This window comes from Pleurodeles waltl, chromosome 4_2 (assembly GCF_031143425.1).
Source record: "Pleurodeles waltl isolate 20211129_DDA chromosome 4_2, aPleWal1.hap1.20221129, whole genome shotgun sequence".
Lineage (NCBI taxonomy): Eukaryota > Metazoa > Chordata > Amphibia > Caudata > Salamandridae > Pleurodeles > Pleurodeles waltl.
In genome coordinates, this window is record NC_090443.1 from 365,288,525 (window position 1) to 365,316,380 (window position 27,856).

A 27,856-nucleotide genomic window follows, 5' to 3' on the forward strand; every position below is an offset into this window, starting at 1 on the left:
GGTGCCGGTGACGCCTGAGGACTGTGAGGCTGTGGCGTCACTGTCGGACTGACCTCCCACGCCGAGCGACGCCGAGCAGCTGGAGACCTCGAACGAGATCGATCTTTCCCCGAACGACGTCGGGAATCATGCAGACGCCGAGAGTCATGACGGCGCAGTTTTTTGTGCAAAGATTTTGAAGAAGATCTGCGATGTCGATGTTTTTCCTTCTTCTTCGACTTCGCTAAAAAGAGCTTGGCTTCACGCTCTTTCAATGCCTTTGGATTCATTTGCTGACAGGAGCCACACTCTTCCACGTCGTGTTCTGAGCTTAAGCACCATAAACAGTCATTATGCAGGTCCGTGACCAACATACGACCTCCGCATTCCCTGCAAGGCTTGAAGGTGGACTTCCGAGGTGGAGACATTTTAACTGGAAAGTATCTCTTCTGAGAAACAGTAGCTCCCCAAGAGCCAGGAGAAAAAAACTTTACTCGAAGGCACGGAAAAAAAGGAACTGACGTCAGCACGCCGGCGAGGACCTCTTATTGCCTCGATGACGTCAGACGCCATCGCGTGAAGTCGGTCAATTGTGACGTCCTCGTCGACGTGCAGAGCTGGGAAGAAAATTTCCATCGAATGCCGGCGCATTGGGAGAATTCATTAGGTGAGGAATCCACAGGTAGTTGTATCCATCAGAAATTACGTTTCTCAATGGAGTGTAGTTATGACAAAAAAAGTGACTGTGGTTCCACACCCTGGATACAGGTTTACCCCAGTATTGATACCTCACTTGGCCCTGTAGGCACAAGTGCGGCAAACTTGTACTTTGATGCAGATTTCACTGATAATGTGTAATTCAGTTAGGCACCACAGACTTTCAGTAAACACTACAGACCTACACTATTAATGATCACTAACACTATATGGCCTACTTCAGGGCAGCCACAATACTTGAAAGGTCCCTTCTGTGACAGGCTACCTGTGAGCCAGCACTGGGCTGCACAAGACTGTAATCCCACAGGTGCAGCCCACACATGTGGGTGTTCATGTGTAAGTAGCCCAGAGCCTCTTACCCTAGCTGTGAAGCAGCGCCCTTCTCTTAAAAGACAGACTGGTGGTTAGCACTCTCAGTTTATTTCCACAGAATTTACTGTGAGTGAGACTCTGCTAGTGAGACTCACTCACAATGATGGTCCAATACCAGGTAGTCAAAAAAAAAGAATCCAGGGGTGATTAAACAGGCAGGACCCATTTGCTACAGAGTCACTATACCCTAATTGAAATATCGAACTACAAGAATATTGAAATATTGCTAATCATTATATCAAGAAGATCTGTAGATGTAGAGTTAAGAACAATAAATCTATACTTTTCCATATGTATTTCCCTAATAATAAAGTAACCCAATATAGTCTTGGTATATATTCATATAGATCAACATTGATTAAGTGTGAGTGTAATGTATAGATGAACATGACATTAGCTTTCAATAATGTACCATTGGTGATTTTGGGAAATCCAATGAGTCCATAACGAAACATATTCACAATCAATTATCGATAAACAGTAGTCAGTAGATTCATAATCCCTACAGTTATTCATAAGTCAACAAGAGTTTCATGGCTTTGCAGTGCACTTTTTCAAGGCTGAAATATTAACATAAGAAATGTGAGTGCTCCTTCATATTCTTCTTATACTCTGAATGTAGCCTGCATCATGTATTCATCTAGTAAGGTCAGCGAGCTGGATCCAGAACTAATAGGTGATATAGCAAGTGACCTTTAACGGAATGCTTATTACAGTCTGTGGGGAGTTAGGAGGTAAATGTCGATTTGTACACATAAGAGATAGATAGTAAGATATCAAGGCATGGGTCAATATGACGTTGCGGCTAGGATCGGTGTATAACAAAAAGTAGCTGCTTCAGGTTCTTTGTGAAGGCAGCAAACAATGGATTAAAAGACAGTTTCTGGGGAATTGAGTTCTCTTCATTTTTTAGCACATCCTGAGAAGGGCTAAATCCATGTTCTGAGCTTTTTTTCACGGCTGGAGTTTCCAGTCTTAAATCTCATGGGTTGCAAACTACCTTAGTAGTACTTGCCATCTCCATTGCCTTTAAATAAAGTAAGTGACTTTAGGGTCTATCAGCAACAAAATACCTGGAGCCACTCTGGACAACTTCCAAGTACTTTTCCCTTGTCTTCGAAATGGAAAAATCAAGGACCAAAACTCTAGACAAAGAACAACACTATATCTAAGGTACACCTGAAAGATCATCATAGAAGACAGAACTGGCATGCAACCAAGACAGTGATATGTCTGCAGAAATGTTCATCCCCTTTAGAAATTCCCATACATTGGGCAATGTATTTTTTACCAATATGATAGACAGCATAATGTGGATACATCTGCCCTACATTTACGTATGTTCCTTGGCATTGACAAGGCCATTGGCTTGAAAAAAAGTAACCAATTGCGTATCTTCTAGGCAGGGCCGTACTGGCCGAGCAGGCATCGGGCATTTTCCCAGTAGGCTGGAAGGGTGGGGGCTGTATTTTTAGTTGTGGGGGACAGTTTTGTTACTAAGTACGGGTTTTGTAACAGTGCTGCAATATCGGTCCCCATTAACAAAATAACAAAAGCAGCAGTGTTTCGTTCTCCACCCCCTCCCCACAGACTTCATGGCATTTCTGAATAGTCTTATTTAGCAACCCCTTCCTTCACAGTACCTTATGGTGGCCCTTGATGACCTCAGCTCTTTCTCTCCTCCATCCCACCTCTTATAGCTCCTGGCGTTTCCGAATGATCTAATTTAGCACCCTCCAACACCCCAGCACTACACAGACCTTAACTGCCCTGTATGACCTTATTCACATTTTCCTCAGTCTGGACAGACCATCTGCTTATCATGTATGATCTCATTTTAGATGTCTTAGCCCCCACTTCCCCTTGATCCCCCTGTGTTTCCCCCACAGACTACAGTGTCTCCAAGACACATTTCCCTGATCTTATTACACTGGCATTAAGTAATGACATAAAAAATGAGTTTTTTTGTTCCAAATGAAAAACAGTGTAGTAGAGCAACACATTTTTCTCTGGTGCTAAATTGTCCAGTTTATGTGTAAAATAATCAATTGTGACTGCTCCGTCAGTACCAGAAGAACTTCATATGCTAAATTGTCCTGCAACAAATTGTTCTTTCTTCGGGGTTTAAGTCCTTATTTTAGAAACCCTTTTATTTGTGCCCACATTATTTATTGTGTCAAGAGACTAGAAGTTTGTGGGCCCAGTTTCTCCTTTTCCTGCGAATGCTTCAGATCATTATCTATTTTAACGCTGAAGTCTACGGCCCTTTATATTTTTACCAAAATGTATAGGATATTTTCCTTAGAGAAGGCAGGGCCTTTGATCTCAGACCACGCCTTGAGATACCTTCCCAAACTTGGAATTTGGTTGGATGGTGTGCGTGAATTTTGTTTGAATGGTAGGTATCCATTACTTAAGAAATCCTATTAGTTAAATTACATAAAGACACAGATATTCTGTTAGTGAACAATACATATTCAATGTACTTGTCCAATTTCTATCCACTGATTGGTTATTTCATTGCTCTTCACCTTGCTAACCTCTTATAACTAACAAACTGAATGAAACAAATCAACAGCAATTTATCATGGAGTTTACAGTTAGTACATTTTGATGCTCAACAAACACGTTGCCCCATATATTATTAATTTATGTGTACTAATAAGACAGTCACATCACTAAAATAAACCATATTTACCTTAGCAGATAAGATGGCAGAGTCACTTCAAATCAACGGTCATGTATTGTTCATTGCTAAACTTAAATAGTGTAATAGAAATACATGTAGCGTAGGAGATGCAACAACCCTCATAGACAGCGAGACACTTAATGAAAGCACTGACGTGATACACTCTATGAATGCGCCCTTTCCACCCCTTTGGACAACCTTCTTCCACCTCCCCATTTGTGTGTGCGATATAGTGGATAATAATTTGAAAAAGCTACACAGGTGCTGTGATGTCCACGTTTCCAAAATGACCACCATATTGGATGAGATAGAATCCCTCTTGGCTACTGCAAATTCGAATTAAATGACCCCAATATATAAATACCAGGACCAATTAGACGTGTGTCTTAATTGAAAGAAAAGAAAGAAAAAACGAAAAGCTCTATACATAAAAAAGAAATGAGACCACTGGAAAAGCAAACTTCAGGCGAAATGTGCAAAGCCATTTAGTGGTCGCAAAGCCTGCAATTTTTTTAAATCAAAGGGTTTGTGACTGCTAAACGGCTTGTGCAAATATACTAAACCCATTTTGCAATTCGGTAATGGGTTACTCAACTGAATCACAAAATGAGTTTAGAAATGCTTTACGAATCTCAGTTTGGAAGGGAGAGTGTTTAGGACGTTGCTTCTAAATTCTGGTTTGCAATGCTGTGTATCAATGTTTTGTGACTGCAGTTTCGGCTGCAAACCAGAGTTAGGCTACAGACTTCTCAAAGGAGGTAATAACACATGTACAAAGTAGAATAGGTCCCGCTGCTACATCTTCTACTTCCCCTTTGTGAATGGAAAAAAATGGTTTGTTTAGGAGTGTCCAGTGTAAACAAACTTTATAAAACAGTATTTTATTTTTCAAATACAGACCAGTTTCCTTTAAGGAAAACAATCTTCATTAAAAAAAAAAGTACTTTGTTTAAATATCAAGGACATGGTGGTCTTCTTACGCCAGCAGGTCACCATCCACGTGTCTCTTGCATTGAATCAGAGTGAATTGTAATTTACAACTGACCTCATGCGTATTGATGAGGTAGGATAAATTGCGACACACTACAAATGGTGATTTTGTGAATTGACCTATCAGTGAACAAAATCTGTTTTCCTTCCCAACATCCAGTGCACAATTTGCAAATTAAATCTTAGTACATCTGGCCTTAAGTATTTTTAACTGCATTCCAACTAAGACTCTAGACAAAGGTAAACAACTTATACTTTCTCATCCATCTCTACCTGAGAATTCAGGCAGGTCAGGCTTAACCATTGTACCAACTGTGGATTATAGGAACCACTGAAGTTCCAGCCTCTCCTGTAAATGCACCTTATGACGTAACTATGACAGTTAACTATCTGAAAGAAGGCCTCGACAATCGTCCTGCAAAGATACCCACCAGCGAGTTTTCTAGTTCTTATTTTTCGAAAATTGATGAATTAAACAAAGCCACAAAACTTTGGTGCTAAGGGTAAAATACATAGAACAGGGAAAATAGTACATTAAATCTAATGTAAAAGTAACAGGATGTATGCATTACCACGAAAATATATAGCGGTACCAACCAGGCAAGTAAACATTTTTCTCCTATTGGTCCTGAAACTACTAGCAAATACAATCTGAACCTGACCAATTTTCATCCCCAGTGTTAGTGGAAAAGCACCTGAAAAGGGCCTTATAGAATAATTCTTAGTACAACAAGCTATTGGAAGTCACTGCAGACAAACTCCCTCTACCACACCGTTGGGCAAGCGGATATTTGGAGGGTGGAGAGAATCCCTAACACATATGCATGCTGCCCCAAATAATGCACTATATAATGGTCGAGATAAGCCCAATCTATAGTCTAAAAGATATGGTAACAGAATGAGGAAAGTCTTTTTTTAAATCGGTGAGGAAGTCTATGAAGGTTTCAGTGTATATGGCTGCTGTGGCTAAATGACCTCAAGCATAGATGAAAAACTAGATTTCGTTAAAAAATAAGGCCATACATTGGGTCATAAGTGTGAGACACTTTTATTCAGTGATTAGATATGACATCACTAATACCACACGTGTCTCATCGGATATTGAACAATAAGATTAAAGTCATCTAAATGTAGCTGACCTATTAGTGAGAGATGGCTTGTTAAAATTTGATGCAAGAATTATTCCTTCAAATAACTCCAATTTTCAGCTAAAATCTGCTACCACAAGCCCTTGTTAATCTTTAGAAAGTAGATTGGATATGTACCCTAAACTCTGCCCTATTTTTAGGTTCCAGCAAGAGGGCGAATGTGCTGTCTCTGTGAGACTTTTGTTTACATACAATGAACTTACAGCCCTCCCACAGTTTACCATTTGTTAGCTTCAGAGTTGCTCTCAGTTGTTTAAACCCGTTTGTCACGGCACGTGGCTATCATGTACTTATCTTGTGTTGGAGGGTGGATCAAGTACTTGTGACCTATTTCCTTTTAGAGTGCGCGCACCATTCCTTTTAAAAGCACCCAGGTTATTTTTTAGAGCGCGAACGTGCAGGAAGGGACTTCATAAAGTGTTCATTTAAAATAAATATAGCACGTATGCCAAACATGCAGAGAGAGAGACTTTACAAAGTGCTCATTTAAAATGAACGCCTTGTAGGTTTCTCTAGGTGCACGCCAGGACTCATTGCTCCGTGAAAGGTCATTGAGTCTTGTGGGGGCATGGGCGTAAGAAGTGTGGGGGGCGCGGGGATATGTCCCCCCCAGATTTTGGAGTGGGGGGATACGGGGGACAAGGGTGGGGGGGACGAGGGGACAGAAGAATTTTCCCTTCTCCTGTAATTCGCAGGGCCATTAGCGCATGAAAGCGCTACCTATACTGGCCCTGCACTTGACCTGTGACCTGGCTCCAGGACACTCGCCCTCTGCCCTTTTGTTATGCTGCAGCACACAAGGGATACTTTCTCACCTTGCCCCTCAGCAGTCTGCACTTCTGAGAACAAAGGGAGACGAGAGGCCCTTTGTTGATTGCTGTCTGCATCCCGTCCCTCCCGAGCCCTACCCTTCCTTTTCCTTGAAGATCGAACCCTGAAGACAGCAGCAAGATTTGAAGATGGTAAGGAGGTTTGGGTAATTTAATAAAGTATTGCCAAGTAACTCCCTTTCTTTTTAAATACAGCGCTGTGTTGCAGAGTATCTCCCTTTCTAAAACAGTATTGTTGAGTTACTGTTAGATATGAGCAGGGCAGGCTTTAACGTAGAAGAAGGCATATTATGCAAACACCGCCTGCTCCTTAATTTATACCTGCGGGAAAGTCACTTTGGTGTTTTCTGTAAGTAATTAAAATCTGACACTAACCGTCTAGCACAGAAACTGCTCTGCAGCAGGCAAGAGAAGCATAACAAAGCCGCGCCCCTAAGACTGACCCTACCACTGTGCTCCCAACCTAAGCTTTTTTTTTTTAGGGTCTCGCGTGGCCACCTCTCGTTAGGTTTTCTCTTTGAAGTCCAAGGATAATCAAATGAGAAAATGAAAATTCCCGCTCAGACATATTTTGAAGCAGACAAAGTGTAAATGCATTAGGTGGCTCCATTTTAAACAAGCATTTGCAATGTAATATGTCTCGCGTTTGCTCGAGGTAGAGCTATTAGCGTTGTAAATTCCTAACTGGACTTTTCTTGCCACACAAACTGAAAAAAGTCAAACAGTTGACATAAGCGGGCCGATTCAAAAGTGCCGCCGTGAGCGCGGAGAGAGAGACAAAAAGAAACAAGCATTTGTTTGAGTTTAAGCTATTAGCGTTGTGAACTCCTAACCGGACCTTTCTTGCCACATAAACTGAAAATGAACAGTAAAACAGTTTCACATAATTAGCTGGACTTTTCTTGCCACATAACTGAAAAGTAAAAGTAAAACAGTTTCATATAAGCAAGCCGACTGGCGTCATAAGCAGACACACAAAACGAAACAGAAGTTCGCTTGCAGTGAATCGTTTTGGCAAAAGTGTAATAAACCATGTAACCGGCAAAAGTGTAATTATCCATGTAACCGGCAAAAGTGCACATATCCATGTAACAGGGTCGATGTCATGCGAAGTGCTCAACTACTGCCCAACAAGATTGCGCTGCCTACGAATTAAAGAGAAAAAGTAGTCCAGAAACCATTCCGAAAACAGGGCGCCTCCTTTGTTTTCAGTAGTTGGCCGGTTCGCTCGAGGCGGGCTAAATGCTGGAAAAGGCATGACTTATGCATGCGTTTCACTAATTAAATCAAGCACATTTTAAAAGGCAAGCCCACGAACCAACCAACCAAACTGATGGGCCTGGTTAAAAGCCCACAGAGAGATTACACGAGATACAGAGCTCTTTGCTCTCAACCCTAAAAAGAAGTTCGCTAGCAGTCAAAGTTATCAGCAAAAGTGCAATTATCCATGTAACAGGGTCGATGGCCAAGGCGGTAACAAAACTGCCCTAAGGAGGGACAAACATAAAGCAGTTACCAGCGAAAACAAAGGATTTTTAAAAGGCAAGCCCATGAACGAGTGATAGTGATGGGCATGCGGTGGGCATGGTTAAAAGCCCTGTTACATACCAACATGTCCGAAAAGCAGCGCTTGCACGCTGCTATGCTTGACCTAAAAAGGCCTTTTATGTGTTTGGGAGGAGTGGCTGGTGTTAACACTATATAGTCCTCTCTGCACCATAGCTATCCATAGCACAGCAGGTGCAGTGGCACCGGGGCCCAAGGCTAAACAGTTGCCTTAAGATTTAAATATGTTGCTTAATGTTTAAACAAACCAAGAAGTGGCATTTAACATGTTTTTCTTGATGTATCAAAGTCTGTGTGCGATTCCCTCATGCTGTTTTACCCCTTGTGTACCAGCCAAAAATCATAATTGTTAGAAATGGGGTCTGTAGTTGGCAGAGGTATACACCCTTGTCCAAGTAGGGACCACAGTCCTAATCAGGGTAAGTCACACACAATCCAAATTATCCTGTGCCCACCCTCTGGTAGCTTGGCACTGAGATGTCAGGCCTAACTTAGAAGGCAATGTGTAAAGTATTTGTGCAATTTATCATACAGTAACACAGTGACAACACCACAAAAATACACCACACAGGTTTCGAAAAATTGATAATATTTATCTGAATAAAATAAGGTAAAAACGACAAAGATTCAATAAGCACAAGTTAAAATATCACTTTTGCAAGCTTTAAAAGTCTTAATCCTTAGAAATCAACAGCTGTCTCTGTTACACACAGTACCTGATATGCGTCAAAAATAACGAAGTGCAGAGACCACAGAGGAGGAGATGTGTGGAAAAATAAGGTGTGCTTCAGATTTTCCGAAACAACATAGACGATGCGTTGTTTCTTTTCACATTACAAGGGGCTTGCGTCATTTTTCGGCATGCAGTCTTGGTTCCTCACTGCGATGCAGGGTTATTTTGACGCCCAGGGACAATGCAGGGAAAATCCTTGACGCGTTGAAAGGAGGCACGGGCACTGTGTCGATTCGGTAGGCGATGCGTCAAATTGTTCATCGCAAGGCTGGCGCTGCGTCGAATTTCTACTCGGGAGGTCAGACTGCTTCGTTCTGGTCGGCTGTGTGGCGATTCTTCAGTCACAAAGCAGGCTTTGCGTTGTTTCCGGCAGGTTTTGCGTCACTTTTCAACGCACAAGGAAGTTCTTTGTAGAGGTGAAGTCTAGGTGAAGTCTTTTTGTCCCTGAGACTTCAGAAAACAGAAGGCAAGCTCAAACTAAGCCCTTGGAGAGCACTTTTGAGGAAGGCAGAGTCCTTCTCAGCAAAGTCAGAGGCCAGCAGGGCAGCAGTTCTTAACAGCAAAGCAGTGCAGATGAGTCCTTTGGGCAGCCAGGCAGTTCCTGGTGACAGGATGCAGGTGTAGGTCCAGAAGTGTTTGAGTTGGTCAATCAATCCGTTTTTGTAAAGCACGGCTACTCACCCGTGAGGGTCGCAAGGCACTGGGTGGGAGGGGAGGGGGCTCATCTCAAGAGTCATGTCTTGTAGTTCATCTGGAAGATGGTGAGCGATGGGCTTTGTCTGAGGTGCAGGGGGAGGTTGTTCTAGCTCTTTGCTGCGCTGTAGGTGAAGGATCGTACTCCGGCGGTGGTTTTACAAATGCAAGGGATGGTGGCCAGGGCCAGCTGGGCAGAGCGGAGGGATCTCTCAGGGGTTTGGAAGGAGGCGCAGTGGTTCAGGTAGGCTGGTCCTGCGTTGTGTATGGTCTTGCATGTGTGGGTGAGTAGCTTGAAGGTGAATCGTTTCTCGACCGGGAGCCAGTGGAGGGTCCTCAGGTGTTGGGAGATATGTTCTCAGTGGGGGTGGTCCAGGATGGGTCTGGTGGCAGCATTCTGGATGAGTTGTAGTTTTTTGATGGTTCTAGTCGAGGTGCTGGCATAGAGGGCATTGCTGTAGTCGAGCTTGCTTGTGACTATGGCGTGGGTGGCTGTCCTGCGGCAGTCTACTGGGATCCAGCTGAAGATTTTCTGAAGTTTGCGGAGTGTGTGCCAGCAGGAGGTGGTTACTGAGTTTACCAAGTGGACCATGGATAGCGAGGAGTCAAGGATGATGCCTAGGTTGCGGGCGTGTAAGTCGGTGCAGAGGGGGCGCTGAGGGATATTGACCACCAGGAGTCATCCCAAGCTGAGGTGGCATTTTTGAAGATGATAAGCTCAGTCTTATTGGAGTTGTGCTTACGGCATCTTTCTCTCATGCAGGTGGCAAAGGCTTCCATGGAAGTTCTTTGTGGCCATGTTTGGGTCTTTAGTGAGGGAAATGATGAGTTGTGTGTCATCGGCGTATGACCCGATGTTCATTCCGTGGCTTCTGACGATGGCTGCAGGAGGGGCCCTGTATACGTTGAACAGTGTGGGTCTCAGTGAGGATCCTTGGGGGACTCTGCAGTTGACTCCTGTGGGTCAGGATGTGTTGGGCGGGAGTCTGACCCTCTGAGTCCTCCCAGAGAGCAAAGAGTGGATCCATTCCAGGGCTCGTCTGCGGATTCCTATGTCATGTAGTCTGGTGTGAAGAGTGCTGTAGGAGACCTTGCTGAAGGCTGCTAAGAGGTCAAAGAGTATGAGCGCTGTGGTGTGGCCGCGGTCTAGGACTAATCAAATGTCATTGGTGGCTGCCAGGAGGGCTGTCTCCGTGCTGTGGTTGCTGCGGATACCGGACTGGGAGCTGTCCAGGTAGTAGTTGTGCATTGATTGCTTTCTCCAGTACTTTGGCAGGGTAGGTTAGCAGCGCGATGAGACAGAAATGCTTTAGTTCTGATGGGTCGGCCGAGGATTTCTTCAGGAGAGGGCGTATTTCGGCATGTTTCCAGTCCCCGGGGAAGGTGCCAGTGTTGATGGAGCAATTCATCTTGTTTCAGAGCTCGGGCGATGGATGTGCTGGCTCTGATGTATATGTGGTGTGAGCAGGGGTCCGTGATGGCTCTAGAGTGGGTGCTGTTAATGATGCTGACTGTTTCCTCCGTGGTGAGTATGGACCAGCTGTAGATGGCCTGGGTGGGCTCTGGGGGATGGGTCAGTCACAGGTTCCGGTGCCAAGTTTTTCCGAGAGGAAGCTGTCGTAGATGTCTTGGATCTTGCTGTGGAAAAAGGTGGCAAGTTTGTCGCAGGGGTCATGTGACGGGGGGATGCTGGTGGCTTCGGAGGGAATATGTGAACTCGTTGATGACTGAGAAGAGTTCCTATGAGTTGTGTGTGGAGGAGTTGATGCGGTCCCGGAGTGCATCCTTCCTTGCGTTCTTGATGTTTCGACGATGGGTGGTGATTGCGTCTCTGAAGGAGGCGAGGTCTTCACTGGTTTGGCTGTTCCTCCAGTTTTTCTTTAAACCTCTGCTGGTATGCTTTGATTCTTGGAGTTCGGTGGTGAACCAGCTGGCTTTATTAGATACGCGTTTGGCCGATGTCAGCCGGAGAGGGGCTAGAGTGTCAGCATATTCCGTGATCCATGCGTTGAGATTGCGCGATGCAGTGTTGGCGTTATCGGATGGAGGGATTTGGCGAGAGATGAGGTGAGTTGCTCCTTGGTGATTTTGTTCCATTTCCTGTGGGGGGACCTGGTGTGTGAGTGCGGCTGCTGGGTGCCTTGATTGTGAAATGTATGCAGCTGTGTTCGGTCCAGTCTGGGGTGGAGATGGTCTTGATGGTGATCCAGTTGCTTGAGGTGAATATGGGGTCCAGTGTGTGTTCTGCAATGCGTGTGGGTGCGAAGACCAGCTGTCTGAGAGCGGTGGTGCTTGGTTTGGCGTGGTCCTCGAGGTGGAAATTCAGGTCACTGAGGAGGAGGTAGTCGTCTGACGCCAGGGCCTGGGGGGTAGCAATGTCTACAATGTCATCTATGAAAGATGGACAGGGGCCAGGTGGCCTGTACACCAGTGAGACGTGGATGGAGGAGTTGTGGTTGGAGTGGACCAGGAAGTGAAGGTGTTCCATGCTGGTGCATTGTTCTTCTGGGACGGCCTTGACAAGTAGTGAGGACTTGTGTACGATGGCGAGTCCTTCACCCGGGCGGGAGGGCTGGTCATTCGGGAAGGGCGATGGCGATATCTTGTCCCGAGGTGGGGTTAGTCCAGGTCTCAGTAAGGAAGGCGATGTCTGGTCGGACGGTGTTGATCAAATCACAGTTTGGTGGCATGTTTGTGGAAGGGGTGGATGTTCAGGAGCAGGCAGTTGATGGGGTTGTGGAGGATGTTGGTATTTCTGTGTTTGGACAGTACCTTTAGCTTGTTGAGGCTGGTGCTGAAGTTGCAGTTCCTGCAGGTGAAAGGTCTATGGGTGTCCTTGGGGAGATGGTGCAGCACTTGCTGAGTCGTCCAGTGTTAAGGCGGTGGAGGGTTCGGCGTCGTAACGTAGGCTGCCCAGGGGGTGGCTTAATGGAGGTCCAGGGTTCCTGGCGCTGGGAGCAGACGGGCTTGAGCTGCGGCCGTCCTTAAGATGGGGACGGGGACGAGGTGAGCGGTCAGCTGGAAGGCTGGAGGGTGGGAAAGGTGCTTCACGGTGGGAGGAGAGTGGGGCCGCAGGAGCCAGAGCGGCACGGGAGGGAGGCAGAGAAAAGGAAGAGAGATGGAAAAAAAGACAGAAGTAAAAAGAAAAACGAGTGAAAAAGGCAAAAAAAAGCAAAAGTGAAAGAAAGATAGAGAGAAGATACTTACTTGTGATGGTGTAGTATGTAAACTATGAGTTTGTTGTTCAATTGCATGCGGCGATTGAACAAAGATATATTTATGCACGTGATGCGCTGTTTTCGATGTTCAGTTGCCGCGTGCAGTGTTGCATGGTTTATACCAAGATCGGACAGAAGGGCGGTTGGAATGAACAAGGGTGTGACGGCTCGCACTGCACTGGGGTGATTTTTATCTGGATAACAATTAAAATAAACTTGTTTGTATTAAACAGCATTAAAGGAGTGTTGATTTTTATTTGGATAACAATTCAAATAAACCTGTTTGTATTAAGCAGCGTTACGGGCGTGATTTCAGCTAATTTCAGATGGCCACTAGACCACCAAGGATGAGGTGAAGGGAGGAGCCTGCAGGTGGAGGAGGGCCTCGAACTGAGAGTCGGGAGGCTCTCCATTCATCCCAGGCAAAGGCAGCAGCAGCTAGAGGAGCTGGGGAGGGCAGCAGATGCTGAGCAGGAGGTCAGTGCAGTTGCCCTCTCACAGTGCTGTGGCCGCCATTAAGAAGGGGAGGAGGTGGGGGCAGCAGTCAGCTGGGAGGCTGGAGGACGGGAAAGATGCTTTGTGGAGGGAGGGGGTGGGGCCACAGTGGCTGGAGCGGCACAGGAGAGGGGCAGAAAGAAGGAAGAGAGATGGAAAGAAAAACAGAAGTAAAAAGTAAAACGAGTGAACAAGGCAGCAAAAAGCAAGAGTGAAAGAGAGCTAGAGAGAAGATACTTGTGATGGCCACTAGACCACCAGGGATGAGGCGCAGGGACGAGTCTGCGGGTGGAGGAGGGCCTCGAACTGAGAGTCTGGATGCTCTCAGTTCATCTCAGGCAAAGCTGAGGCAGCAGGAGCAGCCAGAGAAGCTGGGGAGGGCAGCAGATGCTGACCAGGAGGTCAATGCAGTTGCCCTCTCACAGCGCTGTGGCCGCCATTAAGAAGGGGAGAGGGGTGGGGGGAACCATCAGATGGGAGGAGGGAGGGCAGGAAAGGTGCTTCGCAGGAGCAAGGAGGGCACAGAAGGGGGGCAGGGAATAGGAAGAGAGATGGAAAGAAAAACAGAAGTAAAAAAGTCAGAGACCCAGTTTATAGACCCAAAATGCCTTTGAAGTGGGGGAGACTTCAAAGAGCGGCTTTGAAGTGCACAAGTTCCACTTTCAGTACAGTCCTGTCTGCCAGGGTCCCAGTAGGTGGTTTGGCAGTCCATTGTGTGAGGACAGGCCACTAGCCTTTGAAATGTAAGTGTCTGGCCCTCCACCCTTCCATCCCAGGAAGAACCGTTCAGTATGCAGATGAGGCTGAGTGTCCTGTGTTTGTTGTTGTCTGGGTGACATGCACAATGGAGCTGTCAACCAGCCCAGCCCAGACGTTGATTGGAGACAAGCTGTAAGGCAGAGATGGTTTTTAAGTACAAATAAATACTCACTTTCTTAAAGTGGCATTTCTAAAATAGTAATATAAAATCCAACCTCGCCAATAAGCAGGATTTTCTATTACCATTCTGGCCATACTAAATATGACCTGACTACCCCTTTCTGATCAGAGTCTACCACTCAAAAAGTATACGAGGGCAGTCCTAATGCTAGTCTATGAAAGGAGCAGACCTCACAGTAGTGGAAAACGACTTTAGGAGTTTTTCACTACCAGGACATATAATACACATATGTACATGTCCCGCGTTTTACCTCCATTGCACCCTGCCCTGTGGGTTGCCTAGGGCCTACCTTAGGGGTGACTTATTTGCAGAAAAAGGGGAGTGTAAGGCTTGGCAAGTACTTTTAAATGCCAAGTCGAAGTGGCAGTGAAACTGCACACCCAGACCCTGCAATGGCAGGCCTGAGACATGGTTAAGGGACTACTTATGTGGGTGGCACAATCAGTGCTGTAGGCCCACTAGTAGCATATAATGTACAGGCCCTGGGCACATGTAGTGCACTTTACTAGGGACGTATAAGTAAATCAAATGTGCCAATTGGGGATGAACCAATGTTACCATGTTTAAGGGAGAGATCATATGCACTTTAGCACTAGTTAGCAGTGGAAAAAGTGTGCAGAGTCCTAAAACCAGCAAAAACAATGTCAGAAAAGTGGAGGCAGGCAGGCAGAAAGTTGGGGGATGACCACGCTAAGGCTGTCATGTCTAGCAGTCATCTAAATGTGTGCATTATCTTTTAACACTGAAGTGCCCTGCCCAACATTGCATTCCACAAAGTCAAAAATAAATATTTTTGTCTTCCTGCCATTTACATTTTAGGCTCTGAGCTGTGGGATTGCTAAACACTGTTTCTTAAGGTAAAAATATGAAACATAATCTCAGCACAGGTGTAACAGGAGAAAAAACAACAGGATCTGTGCTTGACCTTATGGCCGAAGGTTTGAATTCCTGGAGGGTCCACTCATCCATTCGTCCTCCTGAGGTCAAGTGCATCAGGTCCACTACACAACAATTATTGTTTTTTTAACTTCTAAGCTATTTGGAGAGAAGCCCATTTCCCTTGCGTCTAGTTGGGCCTGTTGCAGCCTCACTGACAACCGATATGGTGCCAGAGAAGTGTCTGCTGGTTGCAGGGTGCTTTAAACTGACATTATGATAAAAAGCCAGCATGGTTCCTAACGTAAAAGTGCAGTCCAATTTTTAGTGCGGAAATCAGGTTTCTTGGAATATTCATGAAATATCATCTGAATATTTATCATTTGTGCATTACCAAATAAAGGGCCTCATTAACAAGAAATGATGCATCGCTGATGTAACGCAGCAATGAGTCAACATTTTTAACGCTGCGGTATGGCAGATTCTAACACCATGCTTATGCTGTATTTACAATATGGCACACTATTGCATCAGGATCCTGGCGCTGTCAAAAAACTGACACTAGTCTGTGCACTGCCTCAGAAGGAAAATGAACGCTACTGCTGCAAAAGTGACGCTAGGCTGAATGGCGGCACATAAACCAACACACACCATCCTAGCTTCAGTAAAAAAAAACAGATAAAAAATAAGTAATCTCTGAGGAATTGGTGACAGGAGTCCCCGACAGGACACTGCAGCTTCTGATGATCAAGAACCACGTAAGTTGCAGCGACGGGCAATGTAGCAACTAGGTAATGTAAGATGCAGGCAACTATGTCCCAGGGCCCCAGCTCACTATCTGCAGGCCAAAGGGTAGTATACTGGCTCATTTATGGCTAAACATCAAATAAATGGCTGTTTCTGCTATGAATGTTTGCTAATTTTAAAGATCAGAAGAATTAAGAGAATTAACTTATATTAATGAATTGGACTTCGTAAGATTGTCTAGTGTGGTGCACCATCAGTAATTGAATTGCGTATAGTTCTTTCTCAGGATTTCACCTTTACAGCATGTGTTGGAATGAGTGCACACATTAGCAATTCTTCAATCTTTATCGAGTTTCAAGTATACTTTAGGAGACAATGGTTAGGTGCATGGAGCTACAACCCGCTGCCCTTTGCTTAGATAGTATTATAAAATAAATGTAATTCGCACTGACCAATCACAATTTGAACACCTCAGTCCAGCTCCGTCATCTTACTCCCTTCAATGTGTGAAGTGCATCATCAGTCCACACTTACCTTTCGTTGTATTCTGTCACTTGCAGTCAATTTACAACATAACTCACCACAACTACAGCTCCCAGAATACACAACAAAAAATGTGGACTGGAACAATACATCCAGCATGCACACTGCTACCCTGCAGAACCTTACAGTGAGAGTGCAGGCTACCATATACCATGTAGCTACTTGGTCTCACTTGGGGGCATGCACACAAATCTAGATTGTAGAGCCTCGAAATGGAATGGTTGTGTCACAGGAGAAACAACTCATCTGAGTGGGGAGTCAGGTGTGGACTATAGGAAGTATCTACACATAGGGAAATGGCATGAGACATGTCTATAATACTCTGCATGAAACTGCATTATAGGCAGCTGACCTGGCTTGCAGAGTGAGAGTACACAGGTGTCAGCTGCCATAGAAGGGACCACATGAACTCCTCCCATCTAATAAATCGGACTGGGTGTGTGCGGGGGAGAAAGAGATGCACAACGGAGGACCATGTACAAACTAATGATGATGTGTGGGGCTGGTGGGCTACTGCAGTTGCTGTGCATGGGAGGTGCTGACTGTGCATATAAAAGTTTTGTTTGCTCCGAATGGGGAGATTGTGCATACTGGGGCGGTAAGAATGGACATGTGCACTACAATGTAGCCTCACAAACACACATGCATTGTTGGGTCCGACTGTGCCACACTTGTGTCATACCTGGTAGAGAACAGGCCTTTGGGGTATGATAACCTACATGTCATGTGGATCTGGGGGAAGAGGTAGCATGTGCCAAGCGGAGTCTTATGCAACATTGTCTCACAGTGCCACATGTATAAGTTGGAGGATGTCAGACAGGGACCTGACAAGGGATACTAAGAACTACTTAGCTACCACACATGGGAGTCATGGAAGATCCCAGGCTGAAGTGAGTGGGCCTAGTGATGTGGGAGTAATATGTAGGTACAAGACACTATTACCAGCACTACTACCATGTGAGGTGATGCCTGACCCATAGCTTTCAATAACAAAGCAACATGTAGCACCATTGATATGGTCACCCATAATACATGTGTCATAGGCATGAGAGAATGAATGTATGATCTGGGTTACATCGTTGTGTGGCACTAACTTGTGTTCCAGGACTCAAAAGTGGGAAATCAGAGGAGGCATGTGCACATGCAAATGACATGTAACACTGCAGATAAACAACTCTGATCATGATAAAATGTGGGGAATGTCAGTGATCGTCATCTACCCAGTAGGACAGGGCCCATCTCTCAGTGTAGGCACACAGTGCATATGAGAACAATGCAGAGATACTGTTATCTGTAATGGAAATCCGGTGACATTTCATATCAATACCCATGCTAAACAAGTGTACTAAACATCACTGTTGAATTGAAAGTGCTAAATCTGAAAGCTTGAATGTCAACCTGATTACTCATGTTAACATCCAACAGGGCTCACCATTAACATTTCTCTATCTCATTGCAGAGGATGATCCCATACCTCCTGGCCAGCAGACTGTCCTGGACTTTACTGATGATGTGGATGACGAGCTGCAAACCATCAACCCAGACACCCTCCAGAAAATCCTGGGCACCATTCAGAGACCATCTGCGGTTGCTGGGAGGCATGACAGCATTGTGGGTTCTACAGATGACCCACCTAACAACCATCAGACACCACCTGCCAGCCCACCCAGAGCTCTGGACTCCCAGGACTTCCAGCTAACATTTCAACAGACTGCAATAGGAGTCCAGCGGGAGTTGGCAGATCAGGTACGGGGAGGGGTGGAGACCATGGCGGGCACCCAAGAGGCAGTCCATAGGTGCCTCAGTCCAAATAAGGACAATTTCTCTGCCATAAGAGGCACCTACTCTCCACTCCATGGCCTCCAGCAGTCCCTGGCTAACATTATTGGTGTCATGAGGCAGAGGCATGAGCAAATGCCCTGCCAAAGTAGCACCAGTGAGGTTGCCAACCAGCTGGAGGAATCAGAAACATCTTGGAGTCCACCGAGTAGAAGCAGGACTCCCTCATTGCCACCATAGGTGCCTACCACTGTGACGCTGCTGAGTGGTTGCAAAACCAGCAGATCCCCCTTGCTGCTGTGCTGCATTATGTGTTGCCACTGATGAAAGCTGCCTTGGACATAGGATCCACATCTTCAGGCCCTGATATGTGTGTACCTCCCTCTACCCCGACACTTACAACACCCCTCTCACAGGAAGCACTGCATACATCAGAGGAAGAAGATGTGGATTGCACATCTTTTACCGCAAAAGTGCCCAGTAGCATTTCTCGGTGGCACATGCCTACTTTCTCCTTTGCCCTGTGATTAAGAATATGCTAGTATCAAATCAACTGGCACTGTCCTCTACTGCATTCGCCCTCTGTTGACCTTACACATTTGGTGACTGTTATTAAGGCCAGTCTATCCTAATGACAATGTGGTCCTTCTTCTCACTGAAACACCCCTCTCCTACACATTTCTCATTACATGTTCCCCCCCTATGGACCCTGTCTGGACATCCACTGGCTCAAAACATCTGTTGGGGTTGTTGTCATATGATTTGTTCCTCTGAGCATCATATCATTTTGCACAAGTAAATAAAAGCACTAAGTACAACCTGTTTGTTATATCTGTGACTAAAGCAGGACTAATTTGAACATGTTGCATTGTTTTAAGCCAATACACTGACTACTTGCCAAAGGGACGTGTGTGGATTGGAGCTAGGCACAAAGCCATACAGAGTGAAACCTATTTGGTTAACATGTTCTGTAAGTTGACTAGCAAACAGTTACCAAAGCTCTCAAGCATAAAGTGTAACAAGCCTCATGCAGTCATTGTTAAAGATGATTTAAGTCACACCACAGGTGACTGGTCTAAACATGGATAGTAGCAACCAAACAACATTTCAGTGACAAGCAAATTATACGAGTGTATAAGAGGCAGGCATCAGTGTGTGAGCCAAAAATCCTTGGATTAGGATAAGTGCAATAACTACAACATCCCACCAGTGCATGTCCCATGACTTACCTACACAGAGCAACTGTATGTGAATACACGTTTTGGGCTGTCTATGCATTCACATCCAGATTGTGACGTACTGTGCTCAAATATGTTTATAGATAGCTCATGAAATTCCATGGCCAACCTGACTGGCACCTGTCCGTAGGGAAATCACCTAGTTACATGTTGTCAAACAGCAAAGACAAAGGCATGTAACTAACATTAGTTGAGCAGACATGGTAACTCCTACATAGTAAATCATGATGGAGACTTGTATGTAGCAAACATAAAAATTTGATGAAACCTTAAATATCTGTAACTTACACTGCCTAACCTACAAAACCTAACTATCCTAACCTACAGTACCTTATACTAAATACAACTACCTTAACCTACCTTACTATATACATTTAACACCACATGATAAAAATCAACCCCCACCCTCCTTAAACCATATCTTCAGACAAAGACAACAGAAACTACATCTATCCATCTACTAAATACACAAATATATATTTTTTGTATTTATTGGAACATTTTATAATTTTTCGTATTGTAGAAACACATAAATTATACATCAAGCCCCCACTCACTAAAAATCCTAATGAAACCAAAACCCTAAAAATATACCTATCCCTATTAAAATGACACAACCTATCCTATACTACATTAACTAACCTAAACCTAGTTGTATACAGACTCCTATGCTAAAAACAACTATGTACAAGGGGAAATGAAGAAAGGGTCCCTGTGGCTCATTTTGCCTCCTAGGGTCTCTGTGTTACCTGCTTGATCTAATTTAGCAGAATGACATATTGTCCATTTTGTGCTCCAGGCTCACTACACAAAATATGAGGTCTGATACCCCTTATGTATGTCCTCTTCAAAGTTTGCGGTGAGTCCTGGTGGTGGCGCTTGGAAGACATGTGGTTCTATGTGGCTTCCTGTAGAGGTGGATGGTCCAGCACCTGCAGAACCACCCTTGTCGTCTCCTCAAGCTTTGATGGTGGTAGGCCTGTCAAGACTTTGTTCTCCCTGTGGGAATGCTCCCCATTTCCCGGATGCCTTCTCGTATGTTTTGGCCATTTTGTGATAGGCCTTGTGGACCTTTAAGATCGGAATGTACCTCTCCATCTGGATCTGATGCTGCCTTTTCTGCTCTGGGGTCATAGTTTCTATTTAAACATAAAGAAAACACATCATACAAAGGATAACTTGGGAAATGTACATCAACCATCATACGTTAATCCTATCTTCAAACATCACATGTTGTACTTTCCATATCCAAAACATATCTTGAAGGTCAAAGTGATCATACGTCTGCCTAATATCTATTATCTTCTATATTACTGGCTTTGCTCAAAGTATCAACGCAAAGCAAACGTTGCGTAACATAAATGCACCATCTTAGAACATCTAAGGATGTCAACACTGAGTACGCTTAGGAACAATGCTGTTTTGTGACCATGGCATGGTACACACTTCATGTTGAAATGATCATCTGTCCCTTAAGCATCCCTCAATTTCCTCGATTCAATTGGCATTAGCCAAAGTGAGATGAGCGAAATCTGCAACTGAGGTATTGTGTCACAACATTGGGTGCCTGATTTGGCAAGGACGCATATATGGACACCCGGCTACATAGAATTAGCATGTGCTAGGTATCATATGTAAGAATGGAGGAAGGGATAGCTCACTCAGATCACACAGAAATGTATGAAACATCTCCTGTATGAACTACTGTAATTCCATGGTGGGGCCGTGACATAACTCTTTACGTACTCACAATGTAACTGCATGTGTCAAAGTACACAGCCTGTTGTTGTACATACGTGTCAGATACTCTTGTCACCTTACTGCACATCAGCACTCGGCACAACCATTTGATCAGTGTGTGCATGCATGTCCTACATGTCATAAGCAGAGGGATCTTGTGGTGCCAATGGCTATTGCATGCCAAAGTAGTATCCTGTTTGAGGTATATTTTGGAGCCTATTTGTGAGAAAACAGGGCCGATTGCAGAGGCCCCCTAACTTTTTGCCCCCCATTTCCCACTTTATGCTGGTGTTTTCCTGACTCTGATGGTGCCCTGGGTACTGCTAACCAGTCCCAGGGCCTGTGCTCTGTGTAAAATGGATATGCAAATTAGGCTAATTATAATTGGCTAAGTTAACCTACCTATAAGTCCCTAGTATATGGTAGGGCATGTAGGTTTAGGGACCACAGCATAGGTGGTGCACACCTAGGTGCACTGCTGAGGTGCCCAGTGTAATTTTAAAGGCAGGCCTGCCTTGCTGGCTGCTTTTAAATTAAAGTTACATGCAAATTCGACTTTGGAATTAAAAGTACTTCCAAAGTCTTAAACTACCTTATTTTTACATATAAGTCACCCCTAAGGTGTGCCCTATGTGCCCCTAGGGCTGGGTGCCATGTAACTATAAGCAGGGACTTTATAAAAATAGATTTATAAACCCTGGTGAGGTAAAAACAGCCAAATTCGTTTTTCCCTCATTGAAGTAAATGGCCTTCATAGGCTAGAATGGGGAGACTTTATTTTAAATTTTAAAGTCTCCTTAAATGTTGCATACCAAGAATTTGGTATCAAATTCATTGTTGTAATAAATCCCACAACTTCCAGTTGTTGGATTTAATATAACTTGTTCAGGTAAAGAGTTATAGACTTTACCTAAAAAGTTGCCAATTTCAGCCCTGCATTGTTTTTGCTGCTGTGCTCTGATTGGCCAGCCTGCAGCAGCTTAGTCAAGCTGCCTTGATGAGGTGTGAAGTGGCCTGGCTTCACACAAAGGAATGTGCTTGTGGGAGAGAATCTCCCCTCAGCAGATGGTGAGGCAGGAAGGGGGAGTGCTGCCAAACTGGTCTTCAAAGGCAGAGAAGGACATTTGGAGCAACCAGCAACACCCCCACATCCTGCAACCCGAGACAGCTAGGTGCCCCCTTGATTAGATTAGGAGAGGGCAGGAGAGGGGTGTGTTTATGATTTTTAGCCACACCAGTGGGTGGGCTCAGCCAGATGTAACCTCCAAAAATCAGATTCAGCCATGTTGGATTTTTAGAGAATGTTGCCCACTGGGATGGATTTTTGCCACACTTCCCAGGAAGTGGTCATCACAGGGGGACGACCCTGTACCTGATTGGAGAACCAGGACCCCCCTGCTTTTCACCCAGGAGCAAGGATAAAACTGGCAGACCTGCACCCACACCTCAGATCCCCGCCAGATTTCAAGAAGAAAAGAACTAAAGGAGAAGAAGGACTGCCCTGCTGGACCCCTGGCCTGCACCTGGAACCTGCACTCAGAAGGACTGCACCAGCTGCACACTTGGGCTTCACCACAAGAAGGACTTTGCCTGGCTTCAACTGGTTCAAGGAGGAACTCCCTGTTTGCTACAGGTGAAAAATTGCTAACCAGAGTCCCCTGCACCAACTCCTGAAGAAAGCGACCAGCTGACCACTGCCCAGTGGCCAAAAAGGAGTTTGCACCAGGTGCATTCTGGGAGTTGTAGTCCGCACCCCCCAAGGACCATCTCAGAACTTCTGGACCCTTGGGGTGAGCTGTGGACCCCAAAAGAACCTTAAAAGGACATCTGGGTGAAGCCCCAGAAGTTTGGAGAAGATTTGAGAATTTTTGAAAAAAAGCTCGATAGAGGGACCGACCCGCCGCAGAAATTCTAGCCGGCTTGCCTCAACCGCGACCCGGCCTGATTTGGTGGTTCGTCCCGGTAAAGAAAAATCTCAGAAAAAGAGACTGAGGGGCATATTTATACTCCGTTTGCGCCGAATTTGCGTCGTTTTTTTCGACGCAAATTCGACGCAAACCTAACTCCATATTTATACTTTGGCATTAGACGCGTCTAGCGCCAAAGTTCATGGAGTTAGCGTCATTTTTTTTGCGTGAACACCTTCCTTGCCTTAATGATATGCAAGGTAGGCGTTCCCGTCTTAAAAAATGACTCCCAGGCATGTGCGTGGTATTTATACTCCCGGGCAAAAATCACGCCCGGGAGTGGGCGGGGCAAAAAACCCCGCATTTGCGCCTCTTTTTAACGCCTGGGTCAGGGCAGGCGTTAAGGGACCTGTGGGCTCAGAATGAGCCCAGAGGTGCCCTCCCCTGCCCCCAGGGACACCCCCTGCCACCCTTGCCCACCCCAGGAGGACACCCAAGGATGGAGGGACCCATCCCAGGGAAGAAAAGGTAAGTTGTGGTAAGTATATATATTTTTTTTTTTTGTGGCATAGGGGGGCCTGATTTGTGCCCCCCTACATGCCACTATGCCCAATGACCATGCCCAGGGGACAGAAGTCACCTGGGCATGGCCATTGGGCAAGGGGGCATGACTCCTGTCTTTGCTAAGACAGGAGTCATGTTAATGGCGTCTGGGCGCCCAAAAAAAATGGCGCAAATCGGGTTAAGACGATTTTTTTGCCTCAGCCTGACTTGCCCCATTTTGGGACACCCAAACGCCATTTTTCCCTACGCCGGCGCTGCCTGGTGTACGTCGTTTTTTTTTCACGCACACCTGGCAGCGCCGGTCGGCTAACGCCATTCAATAAATACGGCGCCCGCATGGCGCTTCAGAATGGCGTTAGCCGGCGCTAATTTTTTTGGCGCAAAACTGCATTAGCGCAGTTTTGCGTCAAAAAGTATAAATATGGGCCTAAGTCCGAAGGTAAAAAGTTGACCGGGACCTCCCAGCCATCGTATCCGAGAAGGGCTCCACGGACGTCGGATCAAGATCCAGGTTTACCCCGGTCGAAGGATTTTCACCTCGAAAAAACGACTAAGTCCGAAGGTAAAAATCTCCACCGAGGAATCCAGCATCGCGTATCCAGACAAGGGCTCCAGGAGGTCGGATTCGACTGGCAGGTTCGTCCCGCTGAGGAAAATCTTCAAAATAAAGACTAAGTCAGAAGGTAACTTTTTAACCGAGGCCTCCCGCGACTTGTAGCCGAGCAGGGCTCCATCGCGATCGGCCTGAAACTTTGACTTTGCCCCGGTCGTGGTGCAACCAGATGACCCGATTGGCGCTTTTTGTTTCTAAGCGCTAGAAAAGTAATAATTCTTTAAAAATTCATATCTCCGGTTCCCTTTATCCGATTTTATTTGTTTTTGTGTCATTTTAAAGATAAAAATATAAACTATTTTTATAAATTGGTTTTGGATTTTTAAACTGTTTCCTGTGTTTTATTTAATTACTCTTTTGTGATATTTGAATGCTTTACACTCTGTCTCCTAAATTAAGCCTTGACGCTCGTTGCCAAGCTACCAAGGGTTGAGCTGGGATTAATTTACTGAGACCTAACTGTACCTAAGTGGAGGTTGGTGGCTTGTTGCTAGGTGTAGGTACCTACCTGCCCTTACCAATAACCCATTTTCCAACATTTTTGGTGGCAGCGGTGGGATCCTGCACTTGTGTTCAGTATCACGTTACAGTTTTAAGTAAAACGAATTAAAAATCCTTTAAATTGTCCTAGTGCAAAATATATATATATATATATATATATTTTTTTAATTAATTTGGATTAATTTCAATTATTGAATTTTTTTAATTTTTCTAAATTCTTGTTTCCAATTTTTGCAAAAAGTTTTTGTTGACACAAAACCAGGGAACCATGGAGCTTGATCTGGCTAGCCTACCCACACTGACAGTAGTCCAGCTTAGGGGGTTGTGTATTGAAAGAGGGTTGCCTGCAACCACTGATCTCAGAAAGCAAATCCTGATCAAATCCCTGACAGCATGGGCTGAGGCCCAAGAGGTAGGCTCAGAGGAAGCTCCAGAGGAGGGAGAAAAAGGGGAGGATGCTAGCTCTAACCACTCAGGGGAGGGAAGGCATCTGAGCCTAAGTGAGGACGAGGAAGAACGGTCCTCAGTAAATACAGTCACTAGGGGCAGACCCAAAGCTAGTGGTGGGAAGGGGGTCCTTTCAGGAGGAGAGAACCCATCCATCAGAGAAAGAGAGCTGGAGGCCCAGCTAGCATACATAGCTTTGGAAGCAGACAAGCTGGCCCTATAAAAGAAAAAGTGGGCAAACAAGGAGAAAAGAGATGGTGGCAGCGACAGAGAAGTTGAGGTGTCCATGGGTGGGGGAGTTTGCCCCAGATTACCCAAGGGGGTGGTTCCTGCTTATGTAAAGGGGGATGATATAGACAAGTGGTTGGAGGCCTTTGAGAGGGCACTCCAAATGAGAAGGGTTAGGCCTCAATACTGGGGTTCCCTTTTGTGGGAGTTGGTCCCCAACTCAGGGAGGGATAGGCTTCTGACCTTAAGGGGTGAGGAGGCAGATTCGTACCATAGTATGAAGAGGTGCTTAACCAAGAAGTTTGGTCTGACCCCAGAGCAGTATAGAATGAAGTTCAGGGACACCCAGAAGGTCAGTACCCAGTCTTGGGTTGACTTTGTAGACACCTCACTAAAGGCACTAGAGGGCTGGATTATTGGTAACAAAGTAAATACTTATGAGGGGTTATACAATCTGATCATGAGAGAGCACATCTTGACCAATTGTACCCAAGAAAGGTTACGCCAGCATCTAGTGGACTCTAAGCAGACCAACCCTAGAGAGCTAGGGGAGGCAGCTGATGAGTGGTTGAGAACCAGGGTGGTTGTCAAGTCCCAGGTGGGAGACTCCAAGAAGGGGGGGTCAGGTCCTCAAAAACCTAAGGAGGGAGGTGGTAAGCCCACCACAGAGACTTCCTCTGTACCCCAGAACCCAAAGAAGGAGGAGAGTAAATCCCACTCCCACTCTGACAAGCAGAGACAGGGAGACCCAGGGTTAAAAAAGCTCTTGGACAGTAGGGCTTGCTTTGACTGTCAGCAGACAGGTCACTTCAGAGGAGATGCAGCCTGTCCAAAGAAGGTGGTTAGCACTGGGCTGTCCAGTGTAGCCATGGCGGAGGACTCCTCAGATGATGAAGTCCTCCTAGCATTGAGCTGGGAGACAGGACCAGATGGGAAGCTGGTGATCCCTGAGGGTGGAAGTAGGCACTTCCACCCCATTCAGGTGAATGGGATCCCTACCACTGGCCTGAGAGACACCTGTGCCAGTCACACTATAGTGAGTGACCGGTTAGTGACCCCAGACATGTATGTCCCAGGAGAGACAAGGAAAGTCAGGATAGCCACAGGGGAGGTCACCACCAAACCTGTAGCCATAGTGCCCCTAGAGAGGGAGGGTATCCTTGACTGGTTTAGGGTGGTAGTCAGTGCTGACCTCCCCCTAGATTGTATCCTGGGCAATGACCTCCCAGAGGTGGGTCTGGTCCCAGATGGGCGGTCGCCCAGGGCGCCCCCCCAAACCAAAGTCCTGGGGAGTCAGTCCCTACAGTTAGGAGACAGGGGTCCCCAAGAAAAGGAAAGAAGAAAAGGAAGGGTAGGCCACTCTTAAAGAGAGTTCCAGGGAGCCAAAGGCCTTCTGCCCCAGAAGGGGGGGAGCCCAGAGTTGGCACTGGTGAGGCCTCCCCTGATCCCAAGGAAGTCCTGAGTAGTCAGGCAGCTGTCCAGATGCAGGGTGTTGCCCCTGCACTGACAGAAGGGAGAGTGGAAGGAGGGTGTCTGCCACAGGAGGTGGTAGCCCCCCACTCTAGACAGCAAGAGGGGTGCCAGGACCCCAAAGTTGCCCCTAAAGCAGCTCAGCCACCTGTCAGTGGAGAGCTTAGGGTGTGGTTCTGGGTACTGACAGCTGTCAGTAGCCTCTGCTGGGTGCTAGCCTTCCTGGCAGCACTGTAATTGGCCTGGGAGGCAGACCCCAGGGCCAATAGCAAAGTAGGCCCCCTGACCCTGTTGGTCATGGTGGGGTTGCTCAAGTGTTGGGTGACCTCTTTGGGTAAGCTAGGTGTTGCCCTAGCAAAGTTAGGAGTAGGGGAGGTGGGCACCTCACTACCCAAGTTGGCAGAGAGAGAGGAGGAAGACCCCCCTAGAGGGAAGTTTCAGTTTGAGATGGGTCCTTTCACTGTTGGGATGGCTTCACTACCCAGAGGGAGTGACCATGACAGGAGGATGTAAGGCAGAGTAGGCCCTGCAAAGGGACAACCAGTTTTCTTCACTGTCTTCCTCGCCTATCAAGCCAGGAAGACTCTTCCAGGGTTGGGCTGAGTCTCCTGGGCGTGTGGGCTGGGGGGGGCTTGTGTGAGAAAACAGGGCCGATTGCAGAGGCCCCCTAACTTTTTGCCCCCATTTCCCACTTTATGCTGGTGTTTTCCTGACTCTGATGGTGCCCTGGGTACTGCTAACCAGTCCCAGGGCCTGTGCTCTGTGTAAAATGGATATGCAAATTAGGCTAATTATAATTGGCTAAGTTAACCTACCTATAAGTCCCTAGTATA